The sequence below is a fragment of the Vipera berus genome, assembly GCF_964194415.1.
Source record: "Vipera berus genome assembly, chromosome: W".
NCBI lineage: Eukaryota > Metazoa > Chordata > Lepidosauria > Squamata > Viperidae > Vipera > Vipera berus.
Window position 1 is genome coordinate 6,960,407 of NC_138210.1, and position 25,521 is coordinate 6,985,927.

At 44.6% G+C, this 25,521-nt stretch overlaps 1 pseudogene across 1 annotated transcript; it reads right to left on the reverse strand.

The window, feature by feature from the left end:
- Nucleotides 1-2,605: 2,605 nt before the first annotated feature.
- LOC308676841 (immediate early response gene 2 protein-like) lies at nucleotides 2,606-22,133 on the reverse strand (annotated as a pseudogene). Its single transcript has 2 exons — nucleotides 22,128-22,133; nucleotides 2,606-3,128 (listed from the first exon to the last, which is right to left on the reverse strand). The product of its transcript is annotated as an immediate early response gene 2 protein-like (transcript).
- Nucleotides 22,134-25,521: the final 3,388 nt, after the last annotated feature.

Here is a 25,521-nt window from a genome sequence, read left to right on the forward strand (position 1 = left end):
ATTATCTCAGCCTGTCCTTCTTGCTCCTTCTCCCCCCTCTCTTTTCCCTTTGATGCTGTTAATCCAAGAGGAACTGAGGCCAATGCCCTCTCGCAGATGGATGTTACTCACATTCCGCAATTTCCTCCAGCTTCCTATCTTCACGTATGCATAGATACTTATTCTGGCTATGTGTGGGTTACCCCCTTCGCGGCGAAACTGCCTCTCATGTTATTCAGCACCTTCTCGCTGCCATGGCTGTCATGGAACGACCACTTGTCTTAAAGACAGACAATGCTCTTGTATATACTTCTAATGCTTTTTCTCAATTTTGCAGCACTTGGGATATTTCTCTCTGACATGGCATTCCATACAATAGTTCAGGCCAAGCTATAGTGGAACGTGCACATCGTACATTTAAAACTTTGTTGTTTAAACATTTAAAAGAAAGGGGAATTACTCCCTCAGATCTTAAAACTTTGATTCCAGTATTGGTATTTACTTTGAATCATTTAACGATCACTAATCAAGCTTCTACTCCTGCAGAGAGACATTTTAGGAAGGAGCTTCCCCTGGAACGACCACAAGTGCTATATAAGGAGCTGCCTGACCGAACCTGGAAGGGACCAGCTGAATTGATTACTTGGGGAAGGGGGTATGCATCTGTTCTTACTCCTACAGGACCGGTGTGGGTGCCTGCCAGGTGTGTGAAGCCATTCCGAGCCAAACATGAGCTGGCGCCAGAGGCTGAGCAGTCCGCTCCCAGAGTTCAATTTAGCCCTGACATTGAACCCGAACCCGATGGGTGAAACACCAAGAAGGCGTAAAAGACCTTCGCGGCCAGCAGGAACTCAGCCACCAGTGACATGGGGAATGTTAAAAACACTCCGTGCAGATGCCCTTCGTGACCTTACTACTGCGCAGCTAGAGCCGACCCCAGAACTTTTCCTGTTGGCAATTATCGCGCAACTTAACACCAATTCAGCACTTGGACTGTTGCTGTGTTCATGTTAGTTATGACTTACAAAGCCCTTCATGGCATGGGTCCGGATTACCTATGGCAACACCTGCGGCCGGCGTCAACTTCCCTCCGTCCAGTGCGCTGCCACAGAGAGGGCCTCCTCAGGGTGCCGCCGATCAAAGAATGCCGATTGGTGACCCCCAGGGGGAGAGCGTTCTCTGTGGGCGCGCCAGACCTTTGGAACCGCTTACCGGTTGAGCTCCGGATGGCCCCCGACCTTCGCTCCTTCCGGCGCGATCTCAAAACATTCTTTTTCGAACAAGCTGGCCTGGTCTGACGGGATGGGGTTGGGTTTTTAAAACTAGTTTTAACTTTAATATGTATTGATTTTATGGGCATGATGTTTAATGGTTTTTTAATTTTTGTATTCGACTTTTATTGTGTATTGCCCTGTTCACCGCCCTGAGTCCTTCGGGAGAAGGGCGGTATAGAAATCAAATTATTAAATTAAATTAAATTTTTTGGTTTTTATTCCTTCAGCTGTAGGAATTCATGAAGATTTAGCAAATAGAGGACAATTCAATTTGTGGCTACAACTGGCCAATATTTCTGGTCAGAGTAATTTTTGCTTAAAAATGTCTGCCTCTGCTCATGAAGTTACTAGCTCTTGCATTGTTCCTGTCTGTGCTCCAGCTACTACTATTCAAAATTATACTCTTTTTGCCAATTTTAATATATCTGCCAGATTTAGTTTGGTTTAAACATTTATTTGTTTATGGTATCTTAATTATAGTTATATTGATTAGTTTGTGTTGCTGTATCCAATGTATTCCCTCTTTGCTAGCATTGTGCCGTTCACTTATTGTTAAACGATCCCACACCTCTGCCTTCAATGCCAAAGATTTACACGTTATGCAAGCTTATCTTGAACATTCTGCTTCTGTCATTAAACAAAAAAAGGGGACGTGGGAACGGCCAGAATTTGGCCTCCCAAGAATTTGGCTTCTCAGCCTTCAGCTTTCCCAAACCCCCTTATTGGCCTCCACATGAGTTACAGTGATGAGCATACTCTCCTGGCTCACAGGCTGGCATGTGGGAGGTTTGGGAAACACTATGATAGAGCTTTCACATATATCTTTTAGTATCTTGTTTTTGTAATGATCTCATAGGCACCTGAGAAGTTCTCACTATGTATCCAATTATCTCTATGTATCCTATTTTGTATGAGATTGATAGAGTTTTTGTAATGTTGGAATTCAGAAGAGGGAGGTGAATAAAAGTTCAGCGGGCAGTTGCTCAGGAGGGTTTTTTGGTGAGACGAGGCTGCCTGGCTGGTTCAGAGCATCTCTATCGACCCGGGTCTGAATTCTTTTCCCTTCAGTACACAAAACTAGATTATGTTATAAGAAAGTTTTAAAATATTAACAAATAATATTAAATAATACCTGACGCACGCGTAAAAATCAAGCTAGGGTGGAGGGGTGGAGCTGCCCCAGGTGCCCTGTACCCGCTTACCTTAGGACCACTGCAGCTGGACCTCCCATGCCCCGACACCTGTTGCACTGCTGCTCAGACAGGCAATACTGAGCTCCTCTGCCCAGAGAGGGGCTTCTGCAGGCTCCGCCTCTCTGCAGGGAGAGGTTTGCAGTCCCTGGCAGGGGCTCTTTAGAAAGCTACCACAGCCCTCACCATTATTCTCAGCACACTGTCACCTTACCTGCAGTTCACTTTGGGCTCCTCGGCACCTTTGGACAGCAGAGGCTGAAGGATCAAGCTAGAGACTGGTCCTGCAGGATTCGGGCCATGCTCAGAAAGGGCCCTTCTTGCTGCTGGGACTGCCGCTCACCTTCCTCCTCTGCCAACTTCACCTTCTTGCCAGGTACCAGGCCAGCTTCGGCAGCACCAATCATGCCTAAGATGCCTTTCTGACTGGCAGATGCCCCCAGGCACCCCGGTTCCAAGCTGTCTGGGTCAAGGAATGCGTGAGCAAGCTGCTGCCGGGCTCCTCCTGGGTGTCCATAGTTTCCGGATCCAGGCTGTCATAGGGCTGTTGGGTTGGGGGGAAGAAGATTGCCGGAGGACCCTCCAGATGCTGCAGACTGGACGCCATTCGTTGTAGGTCTAGGTGTGGCTGCAGCCCAGGAAAATTTTCCACACTTCCTCCACCCATCTCGTCCTCTTCCTCCAGCTGCAGGCCTCAAGGCTCATTGCATTGATTGTGCCACTGCTGCTGCTCATGGCTTGACGCTGCATGGCTCTTCATGCTGCTTTTCTGGCATTGCTCGTTCTCATGGATGTTACAGAAAATATCAGGTGCAACTCAGAAATTGCCAAATGTGCAAACTAAATTAATGTTGGTGTGTTAGTAGAATTGCAACATATTCTGTATTCTATCCTCAGGTCTGACTTCTGCATCTTAAAAAACTGGCATAGCAATGTAGTGTCCATCCCATATTTTCAACAACCATTATCCTTGGCAATATGCATGGGTTTATGAGTCAAGACACCTGAAGGATACTGTGGGAACTTCTATACTGTCATGTAAAAGTACTATTCACCAGTTCCTGAGCCAGCCTAAAACTATCTGTCTTGAAATGCCCTGCTCCCATTGGCAATCCCTTTTCTGCCTCAGGCACAATGGTGGCAAATGGTTGGCTTTATTTATGGTGTAAAGGACATACTAAGGAGAGTATTTATTTCCTTCTCCACTACTAAATGTCAGGTGGTGGTGGGAAAATATCCACCAAACATTCTTTTTAATTCAAGATTAGATTGGAGCTGGGGAGGATGCAAATGAACTACAGTAGATCAGAGGGCTTAGCTATGCTCTGAGTTTACACAAGTGTTTTGGATTAGGTGTGTTTAAAGGGCATAATATCAGCTGATAATTGGATTGGACTTGAAGAAAGTTTTGTGCTATTCTCCTACAGCACTAAACTTGTGTGTCAATGCTGCAAACATCAGATGTTCTTGCTTTGACAAAAGATGAAGAAGCAGCTATTTCATATTTAAAACTTGTGCGTTACTTTTAGAGCTAGAATCAGTTGATGCTGGGGGGAGGAGGAGGAATGTCTCTCAAGGCTGTTTTGAAATAAGAGAAGATAAGAATTTGGCGGGTTGTCTAACAGAAGGGAAAACTGACCCTTCAAACTAATTGGAGAATGTGATTAATGACAGCAATGAAAGGAGGAGAATTGTGTTTCATATTATTGTGCTAAAGGGAGGTGAATTCAGATTCCACTTCCAGCAAGCATTGCTGATGTTATAGGGCTCTAAGAAAAAACTTTTAAGGTAAACAATGCCTCAGAGTCCTTTGAAGAGCTCATCCATCGGAAACTTGACATCAAGCTGGAATCCACTAACTTTACAAACTAACTTGGGGGTCCCGACCTCCCATTGCTGTCTCCAAGTTTGGGAGACAGGCTGACAAAGAGTCAGGGAAGATTCCATCATGGAGGAGGAGAAATTGCCTGAACTCAGCTCCCTGGCAGGAGCAACCATCCCAGGGGGGGAAGGGCCAGCGAAGAAGCCAGTAGGAAAAGAGTTTCAGCAATCCTCCCAGCTGGGAGCTAGACCCAAACAACCAGGAGAATTGGTCTGGTCGTCAGAGTGGATTAAGCCCAGTGGAGACTCCAGACACCCCAAAGCGGCCTTGCCATCCCCAAGGGCTTCAAAGGCAGAGGAGGCGACAACAAAGAGACAACTCCTGCACATTGCATTCCCCAGACTGGGGGGGAGCTGCCAGGCCATCTGAGATTGAATACTTGGGTGAGTGGAAATATCCTTCTGCAGCCCATAGCCAATCAATTGACTATCTAGCAGAAAGGTTTGAAGAGCTAGAAGTGAGGAGCGCAGAACACCTCCTGCCGAGAGAGGCCTCCAGCCCCCCTTTCGCAGAGCTAACAGCCCTCCAACCCCTGGAGTCCCCTGCTAGGGCATCCAGTGCCACAGAGGAAGAGAACCTAGGACCCCCGCAGCAGTGGGGAGTATGGCAACCCCCACAGAAGGAGGGGCAACAACCTCTGGACCTTCATCAGCTAATAGAGGCCTTTCAACAGCTTGGGGTGATGCAGAAGCCTGGAGAGCAACAGCTAGTTGGAGGATGACAACTCCATGGAGGCTAGTCACCACCCCCAAGCACCAAGCAACCACTGAGGGGCCTGCAATTGAGGGAGGCGCCACAGCACTTGAGGCAAACACGTCTCCTAGTAGATCAGCAGCAGAGGGTGCCACAATTCCCTGCAGTCCAACAAAAGAGTAGATGACAGCAACCCCCATCTAACAACCATTGAGGGGCCTACAGCAGCAGGTGGTGCCACGACTTCCCGCCAGCCAACAGCAGCCTCCCCTCAGACAGCCACAGCAAGGGGAGCAGCAGCAGGGCCCAAACGTTCAACCACTAGGCATACAGCAGCACCAATGGGGTAGCCAGCAACTGGGGGTCCAACAGCAGCAGTGGGGGCCCTGGCAGCCATTGAATCAACAACCAGGATGGGGCCAGCAGCAACTGGGGGCACAACAACAGCAGTGGGGGCCCCAGCAGCCATTGAATCAACAATCAGGATGGGGCCAGCAGCAATGGGGGCCCCAGCAACCAATGATGAGCCCACCCTTCAGAGCAACTTTCAATGGGGACCCAGAAAAACTGATTTTTTTCCTCAACCAAGTACGCTCTCACTGGGCCTATCTCTACCCAGACCCAGGTGCTATGATCAATGTGATTGCGTCCAGCCTAGAGGGAGAAGCATCTGAATGATTAAACAATTTATATAATGAGCAAACCCCTGAATTGGAGGACCCCCACCTTTTCCTCCTCGGGCTGAGAGACAGATTTGAGGACCCATCCATTGCCCTCAAAGCAGAAGAACAAATCCACAAGATAAAACAAGCTGGCCGACCTGCCCTGGAGTACGTGTGGGAGTTTCGCAAGATTGCCGGTCGGATAGAGACATGGCCAAAGCAATCCATAATTCATCATTTGAGAGAAGGGTTGGACGACCACCTTTCTCAGGCATGCATCTACCGATCTGTACCTGACCAGCTGCAAGAATGGTACCAGGCAGCGGTGAAATTAGATGTCCAGCTCACCTGCTATAAGAAGCCTCTCCCACCCGAAGCTGCGCCAAAGCCATAACCCAAACGGCTACCCCCCCCCGAAAACCTCCAACGACTGCTACTGCCGAAAGACCTAGGCCACCTAAAGGCCTGCCAATCAAGTGCTTTTGATGCAGACAGCAGGGACATCGAGCAGTGAACTGTCCAGTTCCCTACCTGCAACACCAGATTAGACTGGAATCAGCAACGAGGAGGAGACCTGTACAGCAGCCACCGAGAGAAAAGTCCAACTGGGCTACCCAGGAGCCCATTGTCCAGGTTACATCGCCCACCCAGGAGGACACTGGCCCACTGACTGGACCCGCCCCCACTCTACCTGCCTTTGACAGCGACGATGAAGGGGAGAATGACCCGATGGTGAGTCGACACTAGTCGATACTGGCTGCTCCCGATGCATCATTAGCCTGTCATGTGCCCTGAGACTGGGCATACGGGCTAAACCGCTCTCCAAACCTGTGAGGTTTGAGCAAGCTGATGGCTCCCTAATGGGAGGGACTTTAGTCACGCAATTAATGGAGCCCTTGCCCCTAAAAATAGGTGAGCATTGGGAGTTTATTCACTTCCTGGTGGCTCCAAAAATGACTGAAACTGTGATCGTAAGACTAGCTTGGTTAGACAAATGTAAGCCATTTATCTGGTTGGAGAAAGGAATGAGAACTGTGAGACTACCCATAGGGCCCGATCCCCCCATTGATTCAAAAGATGTTACAGGGGATTTTAGGCCACCCAATGAGCAAGTGCACATGGCTGCCTTATGGCCACCAGGCGAGCCACTCATTCCCAGTGAGTACCGGGACCTAGCAAAGGCATTTAGTGAGAAAGAATGTGATACCTTGCCTCCTCACCATCCCAATGATTGTTCCATTGAACTGTTACCAGGGGCCAAACTCCCCCGACCAAGAATGTACGCTATGAGTAAAATTTAAGATAATGCAAGATGTACGTGAAAGAGGTGGTCTTAAAATGCCCAATTTTAAATTATATTATGAGGCTGCTGCTTTATCATCAATTAGTGATTGGTTTAATTTAACACAAGGGAGATTATTAAATCTCGAGGGTTATGATTTGTTATTTGGTTGGCATGCATATTTATTGTATGATAAGAAGGTGGATAATGTTTTTAAGACACATATATTAAGGTATGCTCTGTTGTGAGTTTGGAAAAAATATCGATATAAGTTAAATTATAAAATACCAATTTGGGCAATACCTAAACATGCAATAGAAAATATAAATGTGGGATTTAAACATGATGTGACTACATATAAAGAAATTCTTAGGATAGAAAGTAATGTGTGGCAATTGAAGCCATATAATATTTTAAAAGAAGGGAAAATAGTACAAACCTGGTTCCAGTATGGGCAGTTACAAGCTAGATGGAAGAAAGATCAGAAAGTTGGTATTTCGATAACTGATGAAAAAATTTTTTTTATTTTAATTCCATTTATATCCCGCCCTTCTCCGAAGACTCAGGGCGGCTTACAAGCTTAGCAGTAGCCTTCATTCTATGTATATGCCTGCTTATTAGGGCTTTCACACCCCCCCCAAGCGGCATTATTACAAAGTCAGCTTAATTGCCCCCAACAATCTGGGTCCTCATTTTACCTACCTCGGAAGGATGGAAGGCTGAGTCAACCTTGAGCCTGGTGGGATGCGAACCTGCACTAATTGCAGGCAGCTGGTGTTACCTAAGGAGGCATTAGCCCACTGCTCCACCAAGGCTCTAAATTGGTTAAACAAATTGGTTAAACAAATTAGAGATCAAGGTCAAGCACATATAAGAAGGATATATAATGCATTGATAGAAGTAGACTCAGAAACGGAACTTGTTAAAGATTGTATGATAAAATGGGCCCAGAATTTTCAGGACGTCATAACAATGGATACTTGGGAAAAGATATGGGTTAGAAATGTATAATTTACACAGGCTCAAAATTTAAGAGAGAATTTTTATAAAATGTTTTATAGATGGCATTTAGATTCTAAAAAATTAGCAAGTATGTATCCGAACTGTCAGCCTAAATGTTGGAGGTGTGGTTGTGATGATGCAACGTATTATCATATATGGTGGACTTGTAAAAAAGTCAAAGCTTTTTGGATTAAAATTTGGTGGAACATGCAGAAGATATTTAAGAAAAGGATAAGGTTTTCTCCACAGTTATTTCTGTTGGGTATTATTACAGATTGTACTGTTATAGATACTAAATTGATGTTGAATTTAATTATGGCAGCAAGACTTTTAGTAGCGCAATATTGGAAGAAGGAGGAACTGCCTACTATAGAAGAGTGGACTTTGAAAGTTTCAAACCTGGTGGAAATGGCAAAGATTTCAGCATATTTGAAAGAACAGTTGCAACAGAGATATATTGTGGAATGGAGAAGATGGATCGAGTATATTCAGAATAAATATGGGACTAAAAAGTTTCATTTAGCATATGAATAAGTACTAGTTTTATATGATGTATTATTAAGTATTCATTATTAGTTAGTTATTTAGTTATGTTTAAGGGGAGTTAAAGTGCGATAGAATTTAATGTGTTTTTTAGTTAGTTAGCATATTCTAGCTTTAGTTGGTAAAAGTTAATACCCTGTATTCAGCTCTGGGAAGTCGGGGGGGGGGAGGCTGAGGGAGGGTAAGTGGGGGGGGAGGGGGAGGGCGGGAGTTTATGTTTTAAAAATGTATTTTAAAACTTTTGAATAAAAAAAAGAATGTACGCTATGTTCCCCCTTGAAATGGAGGAGATGCAGTGATATGTGGATACAAACCTAGTGAGGGGATTCATTGAGTGGGCCAAGTCTACCGTGGGAGCCCCTGTGTTGTTCAAAGAAAAAAAAGATGGGTCTCTTCATCTCTGCATGGACTATAAGGGTCTTAAGGCTGTGAGAGTGGAAAATAAATACCCTCTCCCCCTCCTGAAAGACTTACTAACCCACCTGGTGAAGGGGAGCGTCTTCACTAAATTAGACCTGAGAGAAGCATATTACCAGGTGAGAATAAAGGAGGGGGATGAGTGGAAAACAGCCTTCAACTGCCCCTTGGGAAGCTACCAGTTCAAAGTCATGCCATTTGGACTGCAAGGGGCCCCAGCCATATTTATGCAGTTGATTAATGAGGTCCTATATGATCATTTATACAAAGGGCTTCTGGTGTATCTTGATGACATCCTGATATACAGTATGAATATGACTGACCATAATAAAACTGGTCAGAGAAGTGTTAAAGAAACTATTGAATGTCAAACTTTATGTCAAATTGTCGAAATGTGAATTTCACCAAACTCAATTAGATTATCTTGGCTATAGAATTTCCAATGAGGGCATTGAAATGGACCCAGCCAAAGTGAAAGCTATAATTGAACAGCAGCCCCAAAAGACTCTCAAACAGCTCCAGAGCTTCCTAGGGTTTGCCAACTTCTACCGTCAATTTATTCCCTCTTTTGCTGAGATTGCTGTACCTCTTACAGAACTACTCAAAACAGGTAAAAGTGTTCTGTACCAGCCTGCTACCGGCCTTGCAGAAAGGCAACCCCTGTACAAACGGCAGAGGCTGGAATACGTCTGCCAAATTTATTACACAAACAAACAACAAAACATGAAACAAGATACCGGAGCTTTGATCCTCTATCGGAGCGGTTGCTTTCAGCAAACCAGCCCTCCCCCAAACACTCCCTTTATAAGAGTTCAGGGCGTGGCCTCTCTTTGCCTCCTTCCGAGAAGTCCCACAGCCTTTCTCTGCTTGCTCCTACTTGACTGCCTCCTGCGTCGGGCATCCTTGAACAGGGCCAGCTGTGGGTCATCTTCATCCACACTGTCGAGCTCACGCAGCTGGGTCTCCACCAAGTAAGAGGGGCCTGGCTGAGGGCTCTGCGGAGCCTCCAAGCCATCATCAGCAAGTTCTTCTTCAACACCCCCCTCCTCCCCCTCGTCTGAGTCATCCGAGTCATCCGACCCAACTGCCGAACCCACAGGCTGACCCTGAATCACAACAAAAAGAGGAGAAAAAACGCGACCTGGCCATTCACTAGTATGGACTATGAGTTATCAGACAGCTTTTGAGAAATTAAAAAGACTATTTGCTGTTGAGCTAGTTCTAAAGCACCCCTGCCCAGGGGAGCCCTTCGTAATTCAAGCTGACACCAGCGACGTGGCAGTTGGAGCTGTATTACTGCAAAAGAATAAAAGTGGGGTCCTGCAACCTTGTGCCTACACCTCTAAGAAATTCACTGAAAGCAAGAGAAGATGGACAGTTTGGGAGAAGGAGGCCTTCACAATTAGATGGGGGCTATTAAACTGGCGACACTATCTAGAAGGGAGCAAGCTGCCTTTTGAAGTATGGACAGATCACAAAAATTTAGAGGCACTAAAAACTCCCCGCAAATTGTCCCCAAAGCAAGTGCGATGGGCCCAGTACTTTAACCATTTTAATTTTACTCTAAAGTATATACCACGAAGAAAAAACTTACTAGCTGATGCACTATCAAGATTGCCCCTGTACAAAAGAGAACACAAAGAAGTTAATGAGGCAATTATCTCCAGTCCACAAACTGCAGCCCAACTCACGCCTCACAGGACCTCTAATCCTGGTGACCCCAGGGTAAAGAAAATAAAACGAGAACTCCTCACCAATCAATGATTCAAAGACAATCAGACGTCCCTAACATGCAGGGATGGTCTGGCTTACAAGGGGGGGGGAACTTTACTTCCCTGAAGCTCTCTGTCTTAATGCTTTCAAACACAGCCATGATGTCAAACAGGCTGGACACTTTGGATATCTAAAAACTACATCTCATTCGCCGGCAATTTTGGTGGCCGGGACTAAAACGAGACATGGAAAACTATGTCAGGAGCTGTACTGTATGTGCCACCATGAAAAGAATCCCAGGGAAAATCCTTGGGCTACTGCGGTCGGTGGCAGTCCCTTCTCAACCATGGGAAGAAATAGCTATGGACTTTTTTTAAAAAATCCCATTTATATCCCATCCTTCTCTGAAGACTCAGGGCAAATCAATGTGCTTAGCAATAGGCTTAATTCTATGTATATGCCTGCTTATTAGGGCTTTCGTCCCTCCCCAAGCGGCATTATTACAAAGTCAGCTTATTGCCCCCAACTTTATTGTAGACCTACCCAACAGTAGAGGAAATACTGTCATCTGGACTGTGATAGATCTGTTTTCGAAGCAGGCTCACTTTATCACCTGTAAAGGACTCCCATCTGCACAACGACTGACTAAGTATGACTTAAAGCTGCCTTTGATATGGGCCAGAGACCAGGTGAAACTGACATTATGAGTTCAGGCAGCAAAAAAGAGATTGTTGGGCAATGATGTTGCTGTGGTTAAGTGCAAGTGAGGAATGGTTCTGTGTTGCCTATTCCTGCTCAAGGGAATGTACAGGGTTGGATCTCATGAGAACCTTTGGAGCTGTGGCTTGGATTTTCCCCCCCACCAAAATAATAATAATAATAATAATAATAATAATAATAATAATAATAATAATAATAATAATAATAATAATAATAATAGACTTCCGGGTGGCAAGGCTCCATCGATGGTGGCCATTCCAGCCGTCAGCCCCGTTGTTTTCCGTGGAGCCACTAAAAACAGCAACGATCAGCTGTTTGGCGGCTCGGAAACCCTCTCCTCAGGAGAAGAGGGGGGGTGAGCGTTTAGGTAGAGGTAGAGCTCCCCTACACCACCAGAGCTCAAATTCTGGTGGTTGAAGTGTGTGAGCCCACCCGAAGCCTGAATTTGCTCCAGACTCCGGAACTCCTCTGTTCCAAGGCTTTGGAGCAGAGCCGGACGCTGCAACCATCCCTGCTATCAATAATTAATTGTGGATTACCTGGATGCAGGCAGAGCTGTGCAGGAGAATACTGTAATAGCAAGTATTTGAACTTTAACTCTGAATACTTTGAGAGAAAGCTGCAAGCGGTGTGGAAAGTGAAAGTGCATAATAGAAATTAACTGGGTGTTAAAATGGCTTCTAAACCAACTAAAGTTCCTAGAAGTGCTGGTGCTTCGCCAGTTCAGCATTCTTTGTTACAGGCTTTGATGCCTCCTCCTGTGGCACCCGCACCCGCACCAGCATTAACAATAAAAGATTTACAAGATGCTTTACAAGATGCTTTAAAAACACAATCCCCAAAAATAGCTGAACTTATTGAGGAGAAGAATACTGAAATAAGAGCAGACATTTTGGCTGCATTTCAAGGGCTTGCAGTTTGTATTGAGCATTTGGATGATCGCGTGGAAGAGCTCAGTCAAAACAATATGAGATTAGATGCTAAAATGTTGGATGCTGAAAATGTGATGGAAAAGATCGATGATGATGTAGTTATGATACAATATAGAGATATGGAGTTTGCTTTGAGGATCAGAGGTTTGAAAGAAGATCCTAAGGAAGATTTGAAAGAATTATTGGCAAAAGCTCTTGAATCGGTTTTGGAGCGTCCAGCAGAAGATATTATGGGGGATATAGACAAAATATTTTGTGTTAACTCTTGGATTGCAAGACAAAGAAAGTTACCTAGAGATGTGGTGGTTTATTTTACAAAGAAATCAATTAGAAATGTGGTCATCCAAGCCTTCTATAACAACAGATTTACAGTTGCTGAGCAAGAAGTTTTAATTCTGAAAGAGATTCCTCCAAGAATTTTAAGGAAAAGAAAAGAATTTGCTTTCTTGGCAGATGAATTAAAGAAATGGCAGGTTCAGTTTAGATGGGAGATTCCAGCAGACATGGCGGTGATGTATGCAGGCACGAGATATCGTCTTAATACAGTTTTGCAGGCACGAGATTTTTATTCTAATATTTTGAAGGCAGGTTCTCCGCCATCTTCAGAATTTAAAGAAAGGAATGGTGAAGGAGAGCGTCTTTCGCAAATGGAGAGTATACAAGGAGCTGAAGGAGCTACTCTGCAGAAGGATAAAGAATCCCAGCAAATCACAGAAGTGGATCAGTCCCAGGTGCCAACAGAAGAGGTTAGAGAACAAAGAATGACACGGGCTGCAATTAGACGAATGAGACAAGAACAAGAACAACAGAAAGCTACAATTATATCTCAAAAACCTACTTACAGTGAAGCAGTGGGAGAAGCGAAACTGAAGAGAGTGCAGGTGGTCTTGGAAGAGGCGCTCCGAAAGCTTCAGGTCACAAAAGATGGTGACAAAGTTTCTATCTTGGAATGTTAACGGATTATATTCCCCGCACAAGAGAAAGAAAGTATTTCAGTATTTAAAACAATTTAGAAATGATGTTATTTGTCTACAGGAAACGCATATTCGAGCAGCTGATCAAAAATATTTGATAAATTTTAGGCTGGGTACACAGTTTATTGCGTCTACTCCAGACAAGAAAAATGGAGTAGTTATTTATGTCAAGAATAACTTAACAGATAATTTAATTGAAACAGATAAACAAGGAAGATATGTTATAATTGAATTATTAATAGAAGGCAAGAAAATACTTTTGGTTGGATTATACGCTCCTAATCAACAGCAAGGAGAATTTTATAAACTATTACATAGCAAGATAACTCAATGGGATTATAAATCCTGTATTTTTATGGGAGACTGGAATGGTGTTTTGGATGTACAGAAGGACAAAAAAGATCTTTTTAGAAATATACCAAGTCATGCTAGATTGCCTAAATCTTTTTTTGAGATGAAAGACGATTTGGAATTGAGAGATGTTTGGAGAGAAAGAAATTTGCAAGAAAAAGACTTTACCTTTTTTTCCGATAGGCATCAATCTTTTTCCAGGATTGATTTTGTATTAATTACTAATGATTTTTTTTCTAGGATTAAGAAGATAAAGATATGTCCAAGAACTATATCAGATCATAGTCCAGTATGGTTGGAAATAGAAAAAGACAATGGAGACAGGCGGTCTTGGAGGCTAAATGAAAATTTGTTTAGATATCAAGAAAATGTGGAAGAGTGTAAAAAACAGATGAAAGATTTTTTTAATATGAATATGTACAAGGGTACTTCTATTGAAATGGTTTGGGATGCAAGCAAAGCTTATATGAGAGGAGTGTTAATATATTTGAACAATAAACATAGACGTAAACTGGAACATAAGCGAAAAGAATTAGAAGAGGAAATTAAGAGGAAAGAGAAGGCTTTAATTTTGAATCCATCTGATGGGAAGATTAAAGAGGTAATTACTTTATTAAGAGGCCAGTTTGATATGTTGATGGCAGATCAAGTGGCTACCAATTTACGGTATGTTAAACACAATACTTTTTGTAATGCTAATAAGTCGGGTAGGTGGTTAGCTTACTTGTTAAGGAAGAAACAAAGGTCACGTAATATAGATAGAATAGATTACAAGGGTAAAGTGGTGTTTCAGCAGAATATTATTAAAAAGGCCTTTGTTGATTTTTATTCTAAGTTGTATGTCAGGGACAAGATTCAAGATGTAGATATAGATATTTATGAGAAGTTAATATCCCTGTTCTTACACAAGAGCAAAGGGAAGGGATGAATCAATTGATAAATGATGAAGAAATTATTTTAGCAATTAACCAATTAAAGGTGGGGAAAGCACCAGGAACAGATGGTCTGACTGCCGTCTATTATAAAGTTTTACAGTTAGAAATGGTGGAACCTTTAAGAGAACTGTTTAGGACAATTCAATTGGGAGGAGAAGTGCCTCCATCGTGGAAAACAGCCTTTATATCATTGATTCCGAAGGAAGATCAAGATATTACTCAAGCCAAAAATTATAGGCCAATATCGCTTTTAAACACTGATTATAAGATATTTGCAAAAATCTTAGCAAATAGATTAATGAAGGTAATGCAGCAAATGATTCATAGTGATCAAACTGGATTTATAAGTGGTAGACAAATGAAGAATAATGTGAGACATATTGTAGACTTATTGGAATTTTTGGATAGAAATAACCAGGTTTCTGCAGCGCTGATCTTTTTGGATGCTGAAAAAGCCTTTGATCAATTGGACTGGCAATTTTTATTTAAGGCATTGGAGAAAATGGAGTTTGGGGATAATTTTTTACAACCTATTAGGGCAATATATCAGAAGCAAACAGCTCAAATAATAGTTAATGGTAGTTTGACAGAAACATGTAATATTGCAAAGGGTACAAGACAGGGCTGTCCGTTGTCACCTTTGCTGTTTGTTTTAACATTGGAAATATTATTGATTAAAATACGAGATTCAAATAAAATTAAGGGAATTAAAATAAGAGATCAAGATTATAGATTGAGAGCATTTGCGGATGACCTGGTTATTACAGTAAGTCAACCGACTTACTCAGTTTTAGAACTGATGGAGATAATAACGTCATATGGAAAAGTTTCTGGATTTAAGATAAACACGCAAAAAACTAAAATACTGTCTAAAAATATGACTATAGAACAAAAGGTTGTTTTAGAAGAGTTAACGGGATTTGAAATACCATATTTTCTGGCGTATAAGACGACTGGGCGTATAAGACGACCCCCTATATTTCCTGTTAAATTATAGGGTTTGGGCTATACTCGCCGTATAAGACTACCCCTCTTCCAACGCACACCAAATAAAAATTAAAAAACATCAGATTTGATTTTAATATGGTAATTTTAATTCAAATGCTTATGACATGCAGGTACTTAGTAGGAAAACTGTCACTTATAAACATAAGGCTGTTTGTCATCAAACATGTAAACATAAAACAGTGCAAGTGGATTAAACATAATAATAATAATAATAATAATAATAATAATAATAATAATAATAATAATAATAATAATAATAATAATAATAATAAGAAGAAGAAGAAGAAGAAGAAGAAGAAGAAGAAGAAGAAGAAGAAGTAGAAGTTGGAAGGGACCTTGGAGGTCATCTAGTCCAACCCCCTCCTAAGGCAGGAAACCCTATACCATTTCAGACAAATGGCTGTCCAGTCTCTTCTTAAAAACTTCCAGTGTTGGAGCATTCACCACTTCTGGAGGCAGGTTGTTCCACTGGTTAATTGTTCTAACTGTCAGAAAGTTTCTCCTTAGTTCTAGGTTGCTTCTCTCCTTGACTAGTTTCCATCCATTGCTTCTTGTCCTGCTTTCAGGTGCTTTGGAGAATAGCTTGGCTCCCTCTTCTTTGTGGCAGCCCCTGAGATATTGGATCACTGCTATCATGTCACCCCTTACCCTTCTCTTCGTTAAACTACACATACCCAATTCCAGCAACCGTTTCCTATTTTCCTAATTCACTTTTTCACTTTTCCTAATTCACTCTAAAGCTTTCCCTGCGCAGAGCCTTAAGTAACACCAGCTGCCTGTAATTAGTGCAGGTTCGCATCCCACCAGGCTCAAGGTTGACTCAGCCTTCCATCCTTCCGAGGTAGGTAAAATGAGGACCCAGATTGTTGGGAGCAATAAGCTGACTTTGTAATAATGCTGCTTGTGGGGGGGGGGTGAAAGCTCTAATAAGCAGGCATATACATAGAATGAAGGCTATTGCTAAGCACATTGATTTGTGCTTTAAATTGTAAGCCGCCCTGAGTCTTCGGAGAAGGGCAGGATATAAATGGGATTAAAAAAAAGACCAAATGGGAGATCCGCTCCAGGTTTTCCAGCCAGCCCGCCCAGTTCCTGAGTCAAATGTGTCCTTAGAGCTAAGCAGCTGCTCTGGCTGCGGCATTCCCCACCTGCCTTTCAAGTTTGGATAGACTACAGCTGCTCTTCAACTTTAGAAGGAAAGACGACCAGACCCCAGCCTGTAAATAATCACAGACTGCAGCTTCTACTCCAATTGGTCCCACTTTCCCTGCGCAGACTAAATGGGAGATCCGCTCCAGGTTTTCCAGCCAGCCTGCCCAGTTCCTGAGTCAAATGTGTCCTTAGAGCTAAGCAGCTGCTCTGGCTGCGGTATTCCCCACCTGCCTTTCAAGTTGGGATAGACTACAGCTGCTCTTCAACTTTAGAAGGAAAGACGCCCAGACCCCAGCCTGTAAAAAATCACAGACTGCAGCTTCTACTCCAATTGGTCCCGCTTTCCCTGCACAGACTAAATGGGAGATCCGCTCCAGGTTTTCCAGCCAGCCCTGTCCCTAAAGTTTCAGCACCTGGCGTATAAGACAACCCCTGACTTTTGAGAAGATTTTCATGGGTTAAAAAGTAGTCTTATACGCCAGAAAATACGGTAGTTAAAAAAATTAAATATTTGGGGGTATATCTTTCGGCTTCAAATGTAAAATTATACAAAAATAATTATGAATTGTTATGGTCAAAATACAAAAAGAGCTAGATAGTTGAAAAAAAATTACAATTATCCTTATTGGGAAGAATTGCAGCAGTTAAAATGAATGTTTTGCCAAAATTTTTATTTTTGTTTCAAATGATACATATACTTAAAAAGGACTCAAATTTGGAGGAATGGCAGAAAGGTATTAATAAATTTGTTTGGGCAAGGAAAAGACCACGAGTTAAATTTAAGATAATGCAAGACATACGTGAAAGAGGTGGTCTTAAAATGCCTAATTTTAAATTATATTATGAGGCTGCTGCTTTATCATCAATTAGTGATTGGTTTAATTTAACACAAGGGATATTATTAAATCTTGAGGGTTATGATTTGTTATTTGGTTGGCATGCATATTTATTGTATGACAAGAAGGTGGATAATGTTTTTAAGACACATATATTAAGGTATGCTCTGTTGCGAGTATGGAAAAAATATAGATATAAGTTAAATTATAAAATACCAATTTGGGCAATACCTAAACATGCAATAGAAAATATAAATGTGGGATTTAAACATGATGTGATTACATATAAAGAAATTTTAAGGATAGAAAGGAATGTATGGCAATTAAAGCCATATAATATTTTAAAAGGAGAAAAGATTGTACAAACTTGGTTCCAGTATGGGCAGTTACAAGCAAGATGGAAAGAAGATCAGAAAGTTGGTATCTCGATAACTGATGGAAATTTGGTAAAACAAATTAGAGATCAAGGTCAAGCACATATAAGAAGGATATATAATACATTGGTAGAAATTGACTCAGAAACGGAACTTGTTAAAGATTGTATGATAAAGTGGGCCCAGAACTTTCAGGAGGTTATAACAATGGATACTTGGGAAAAGATTTGGGTCAGAAATGTAAAATTTACACAGACTCAAAATGTAAGAGAGAATTTTTATAAAATGTTTTATAGATGGCATTTAGACCCTAAAAAATTAGCAAGTATGTATCCGAACTGCCAGCCTAAATATTGGAGGTGTGGCTGTGAGGATGCAACGTATTATCATATATGGTGGACTTGTAAAAAAGTTAAAGCTTTTTGGATTAAAATTTGGTGGAATATGCAGAAAATATTTAAGAAGAAGATAAGGTTTTCTCCACAGTTATTGTTCTGTACCAGCCTGCTACCGGCCTTGCATAAAAGGCAACCCCTTTACAAACGGCAAGAGGCTGGAATGACGTCTGCCAAATTTATTACAAAAACAAACAAGACACGAACCAAGATACAGGAGCTTTGAAACACTATCTGAGCGGTTGCTTTCAGCAAACCAGCCCTCCCCACACAAGTCCTTTATAAAGAGTTCAGGGCGTGGCTTCTCTCTCCCTCCTTCCGAGAAGCCCCATTGCCGTCCTCTGTTTACTCCTACTTGACTGCCTCCTGCGTCGGGCGTCCTTGAACAGGGCCAGCTGTGGGTCATCTTCATCCACACTGTCAGGCTCACACAGCTGGGTCTCCATGGTGACCAAGTGGGAGGGGCCTGCCTGAGGGCTATCATCAGCAAGGTCTTCAACACCCCCCTCCTCCTCTGAGTCGTCCGACCCAACTGCCGAACCCACAGGCTGACCCTGAATCACAACACTATCCCGCACGGCAGGGCCCTTCCCCCGGGTCTGCCGATCCGGATGCGGTTGGGATGGAAATTGTTCATGAAAAGCGGTCACCAAAGCAGGGGCATGAACGGTGGTCGCGTCTTCCCAGGTGAACTACTCTGGTCCGTAGCCTTTCCATTCAATCAGGTACTGGAAACGACCTTTCAGCCAACGGGAGTCCCTGATGCTGGCGACCTCGTACTTGGGGGTGCTGTCTCCATCATGAGGTCCTGATGGGGGAGGTTCCGCTCGGCGGAGTAGACAGGCCGGTTGCTCGGGGACCAACAGAGACCGATGAAAGACTGGGTGCATGCGCAGGTAACGTGGCAGAGTTAAGCGATAGGCAACCGGATTGATGACAGCCTCGACTGGGAACGGTCCTAAATATCGGTGATCTAACTTTCTCACCGGCCGTGTTGACGGTAGGTTCCTGGTGGACAACCAGACCCGATCTCCCACCGATAGTGGAGGCGTATCCCGCCTTGACCGGTCAGCAAACCTTTTGTAATCGGCCTTGGCCTTCTCTAACTGACGTCGCACCAATCGATGGATCGCCTGTAACTCTGCCATGAAGTCGTTCGCTGCCGGCTCTGGTGAGTCCACGGGAGAAAGGGGGAAAAACCGGGGGTGATATCCCACATTGGCCAAGAACGGTGTCATCTGTGTGGAGGTGTGCTGCGAATTGTTAAATGCAAACTCAGCTATAGTCCACTCAATTGTTTTGCTGCAGATTGACGTAGCAGCGCAGATATTGTTCCAGAATACCGATGACCTTCTCGGTTCCCCCATCAGTTTGAGGATGACGCGCGGACGAGAGGCAAATCTTGATATCCAACGCATGCATCAACTCCTGCCAGAAGCGGGATGTAAACTGGGCCCCCCTATCAGAGACGACTCTATCAGGGAGGCCGTGCAGCCGAAACACCTGCTGAATGAACATACGACTACTGGCGCGGGTTGACAGTAAGCCGCGACAGGGGATGAAGTGCGCCATCTTGGTCAGCATGTCCACCACCACATACACTGTCGTAAAACCAGAGGATGGGGTAAATCCGTCAAGAACTCCATGGACACAGCCCCCCAGGGTCTTTTGGGTGTCAGCAAGGGCTGCAGTAATCCAGGCAGGGCCCCTGTCGCTGACTTGGCCTGTCTGCATGGGATGCAGGAGGTGACATAGGACTGGACGTCGTGTCAGACCCGGGGCCACCAGAAGGTACGGGAGACCAGGTTCAGGGTCTTGAACAGGCCAAAATGCCCCGCTGCCGGGTTATCGTGACACTGGCTGAGGATGAGTCCCCTGAGTGGCCCTCCCGGAATGTAGAGCCAGTCACGATAATACAAGAGTCCATCCGTGACCGTCCAAGGAGAATCTGGCCCCACCTCCTCCTTCCGCTGAGCCACCCACACCTCCTGCTGCTGAGCCTCCCGGATCCGAGCCCGTATATCAACCGGCTCCTGCACTGCAGCAAAAGACTCGACGGGGATCACTGTCTTGGGCAGAAGCTTGTCTTCCACTCAGGAATATTCGGGCTTCCAGGACAGAGCATCCGCTCTTTGATTGTGCCCGCTAGGTATGTACCGAACTCGGAAGTCGAACCTCGCAAAGAAAAGAGACCACCGGATCTGGCGTTGGTTCAAATTCCGAGCGGTCTGCAGGCTTTCCAAATTCTTTTTTTTTATTGAAGAGTTTTACAGTACATTTTATTTATAAAAAAAACAAAACAAAACCCCTCCCAACCCCCTCCCCTCTTCCCAACCCTCCCCAACACTTCCCTCCCTCCCCCTCCCCCCTCCCCGACTTCCCAGAGGTAAATACAAGGTATAAAAGTAGAAACAATCATAATCTACCATATGCAAACAACAATAGACTATTAAATCTATCGCACTTTAACTCTTATAAAATGACTACAAGCAGTATAAATATCACATCAGCAGTTATTCAAATGCTAAATGAAACTTTTTAGTCCCATATTTATTCTGGATATAGTCAATCCATTTTTTCCACTCCACCATATATCTCTGTTGCGAATGGTCTTTCAAATACGCTGAGATCTTTGCCCTTTCCGCCAGGTTGCAAACTTTTAAAGTCCATTCTTCTATAGTCGGCAGTTCTTCCTTCCAATATTGCCCTACTAAAAGTCTTGCTGCTGTGATTAAATTCAACATCAACTTAGTGTCCACAACAGTAGTGTCAGTAGTAATGCCCAGTAAAAACAATTGCGGACAAAACTTTATCCTTTTCTTTATAATAAATTATTATAAAAAGTTGCTGCCTGAAATGATTGAACCCTTAAAGATCTTGTTTAATGAGATTCAGACTGGAGGCGCAGTTCCTCCGCTGGGCGGAGTCTGACGATCAGGACACGGGCAGTCTTGTCGATGTTATCTGGGAGGAGTTTGATTCTGTGACCCCTGAGGAAGTGGACAGGATCATGGGGAGATTGAGCTCCACCACAGGTTTATTGGACCCGTGCCCTTCTTGGCTGGTTTATGCAGCCCAGGAGGGGACACGAGGCTGGTTCCAGGCGGTCATATCTGCCTCTTTGAGTGAGGGTAGTTTCCCTGCCATCTTGAAGGAGGCGGTGGTGAGACCTCTCCTCAAGAAGCCTGCCTTGGACCCAGCTGTGTTAAATAACTTTCATCCGGTCTCCAACCTTCGCTTTCTTGCGAAGGTTGTTGAGAGTGTGGTGGCGCATCAGCTCCCGCTGGTCCTGGATGAAGCGGATTATCTAGACCCGTGCCAATCGGGTTTCAGGCCCGGGTACAGCACGGAGACGGCATTGGTCGCTCTGGTGAATGATCTCTGGAGGGCCCGGGACCGGGGACATTCCTCTGTCCTAGTCCTATTAGACCTCTCAGCGGCTTTCGATACCATCGACCATGGTATCCTGCTGCGGCGTCTCAGGGGATTGGGAGTGGGAGGCACAGTTCTTCAGTGGTTCTCCTCCTATCTCCTGGGACGTTCGCAGTCGGTGTTGGCAGGGGGGCAGAGGTCGACCCCGAGGTCTCTCGTTTGTGGAGTTCCTCAGGGGTCGGTCCTCTCGCCTCTCCTGTTCAACATCTACATGAAACCGCTGGGTGAGATCATTCGTGGTTTTGGAGCTTTTCATTTCGACCCCAAACCACCCCAGTGATGCCCTCGACGTGATGTCCCGTTGCCTGGAGGCGGTTCGGGTCTGGATGGGGAGGAACAGACTTCAACTCAACCCCGACAAGACTGAGTGGCTGTGCATACCTGCATCCCGGGTTATTTCGGATATTCCACTTCTTTCTATGGGGGATGAGTTTTTACCCCCCGTAGATAGGGCTCGCAACTTGGGAGTCCTCCTAGATTCGCGGCTTACTTTGGAAGATCATATAGTGGCTGTGACTAGGGGGGCCTTCGCCCAGGTTCGCCTGGTGCGCCAGTTGCGGCCCTATCTAGACCGGGATGCCCTGTGTACGGTCACTCATGCGCTCGTGACCTCTCGTCTGGACTACTGCAATGCTCTCTACATGGGGCTTCCCTTGAAGACCACTCGGAGGCTCCAGCTGCTACAGAATGCAGCCGCGAGAGTTGTCTTGGGAGTCTCCCGGTACTCCCATTTTACACCTTTGTTCCGCGAGCTGCATTGGCTGCCAGTTGTCTTCCGGGTGAGGTTCAAGGTTTTGGTAATGGTTTTTAAAGCCCTACATGGCATGGGTCCGGAGTACCTCGGGGACCACCTGCTGCCGGCGTCAACTTCCCTCTGCCCTGTGCGTTCCCACAGAGAGGGCCTCCTCAGGGTGCCACCGGTCAGAGAATGTCGGCTGGTGGCCCCCAGGGGGAGGGCCTTCTCTGTGGGGGCCCCGGCTTTATGGAATCAGCTGCCGGTTGAGCTCCAGATGGCACCTGACCTTCGCTCCTTCCAACGCGACTTGAAGACCTACCTATTAGAACAAGCCGGCCTGGCCTGATGGGGGATGCGTTGGGGTTTTTATTGGGGATTTTTTACATTTTTCTACTGTTTTTAGTTTGGGCTTGTATTTAATTCTCTTTTTAATTTTTGTAATTTTTATTTTTATATATGCCCTGTTCACCGCCCTGAGTCCTTCGGGAGAAGGGCGGTATACAAATATAAAAATATAATAAAAAAATAAAAAAAAATTAAGGCATGGACTGGAATCCCCTCTGGCTTGCCAGGAAGGATCAGACGTGCCTCCAAAATCAGATGCCGTGGAGGTCCACAGGCAGCATCGGAAAGACGTCGCTCAGTGTTGTTGTGGGACACCCGATCTATCACACCGTCTAGATCGGGCTCGGGGCGTTTCCCGACATAAAAGTAGGGGACTTTCTCGGGGCAGACTCGGTCACTGATGCCCGCTGTCACTTCTTTGGGCAAAAAGCAGCCAAATGCCCAGGGTCCCCACAGTAAAAACACAACCCCCCCGATCGTCGTCTGTTCATTTCAGTCACCGATAGACGAGACCTGGCGGCACCCAGCTCCATTGGCTCCTCCCTTTGAACTGGGGGCTCACGCACAACAGGGGCTGCAGGGGTCTGTGGGGTGGCACGGCGACTCCTTCGCTGCTGCAACCAAGCATCGATCCGCAGGCAGAGATGGATCAGCCCATTCAGGTCTGAGGGAATATCCACACGGGCCAGCTCATCCAGCATCTCCTCCGACAATCCATCCTGGAAGGCATCCACAAGCGCAGCCTCATTCCAGGTGGAATCCTGGCTAAGCAGCCGAAAATCGCTGATATAGCCCTGTAGGGGGCGTTGACCCTGCCTCAGAGCTTTCAGGCGTCGAATAGCAGTCTGCGTCTTAATAGGGTCATCATACATCAGACGCATATGATCACAAAACCCCACAAAGTTGTCCAACAATGGGCTAGGTTGAGCCAGCAGAGGCGTGCCCCAACGAGCTGCATCACCCGAAAGAAGGCTTAACACAAACCCCACCTTATCCCGGTCAGTGGGGAAATCAGCTGCTCTCACACTGATAAAGAGCTGGCATTGTCCCAGGAAAGCAGGAAACAGTTCTGGATTGCCAGTAAATTTATCCGGCATCGCAACATGGCATTTTCTCCTGGGTGGTGGTGATGGTGGGGGTACAGCATGGACCTGAGCTTGCAATTGAGCCACCTGAGCTGCCAACAAAGTGAGTTGCTGGGCGAGCTGGGCATTCTCAGCACGTAGCTGCTCCATAATATTAGTAAGGGGCGGGAGGTTGAAGGCAAACTGTTCTGTACCAGCCTACTACCGGCCCTGCAGATAAGGCAGGGACAACCCCTTTTACAAGAAGGCAAGAGGCTGGAACTAAGCCTGCCAAATTTATGAACACAAAAACAAATAGAGCAAAACAAGACACGAACCATGAAACAGGAGCTATTCAAACGGTTGCCTTCAGCAAACCAGCCCTCCCACGCATTCCCCTTTTAAACAGTTCAGGGCGTGGCTTCTCTCTGCCTCCTTCCAAGGTGCCCCATTGCCTTCCTCTGTTTACTCCTGATTGACTGCCTCCTGCGTCGGGCGTCCTTGAACAGGGCCAGCTGTGGGTCATCTTCATCCACGCTGTCAGGCTCACACAGCTGGGTCTGTGTCGTAACCAGGTGGGAGGGTCCTGGCTGAGGGCTCTCATCAGCAAGGTCTCCAACACCCTCAGCAACCTCTCCAACACCCCCCTCCTCCTCCTCTGAATCGTCCGACCCAACTGCCGAACCCACAGGCTGACCCTGAATCACAACACATGGTATATGACATACAGTTTATCAATAAATGATTGGAATCTATTTATTCCTGAAGTTACCTTGGCAGCATCACCTACTGATAATTCTAGTCTGTGATTAGCACAATGCCAAACTATAATAGAAGGAAAACGTTCTGACAGCAATTTTTTCACTCCACTTTTACATCCCATCATCACAGCGGTGCCATCGCATGCCAGAGAAATCAAATATTTTTTCAAATAATCTTATGTCATCCCATAAGAGTAAAGACATTGGAGTAAGGAATCAAATATTCCTTCTGCTGTTACTTTTTCAAGTTCTAACAAGTCCAAAAAAAAATTTACAATGTCTGATCATAGTCCTGTTTGGTTGGAGTTTTTTGCTGAAGATGGTAGTAGAAGATCCTGGAGGCTGAATGAGAATTTATTTACAAATGACTTGTTCTTGCAGAAATGTAGAGAACATATGAAAGAATTTTTTGTTACAAATATGCATAAAGGTACATCGATGGAAATGGTTTGGGATGCTAGTAAAGCTTATATGAGAGGGGTTTTGATTTATATGAACAATGCTTACAGGCGTAAGCAAATGCAAAAACGTTTAGATCTTGAGGAAGAGATTAAATCTAAGGAGAAAAAGCTTATTTTGAATCCATTGGATAATAATTTAAGGATCTCAATACATTTACTGAAAGAACAATTTAACATATTATTAGCTGATCAAGTAGCAATTAATTTGCGCTATGCTAAACATAATACTTTTTGTAACGCTATTAAGCCTGGTAGATGGTTGGCTTATCAATTAAGGAAGAAACAGAAATCACATACTATAGATAAAATAGAATATAAAGGAAAAGAAGTCTACCAACAAAATTTGATTAAGAGGAGTTTTTTAGATTTTTATTCAAAATTATATTCTAAAGAAAACATACAAGCTTT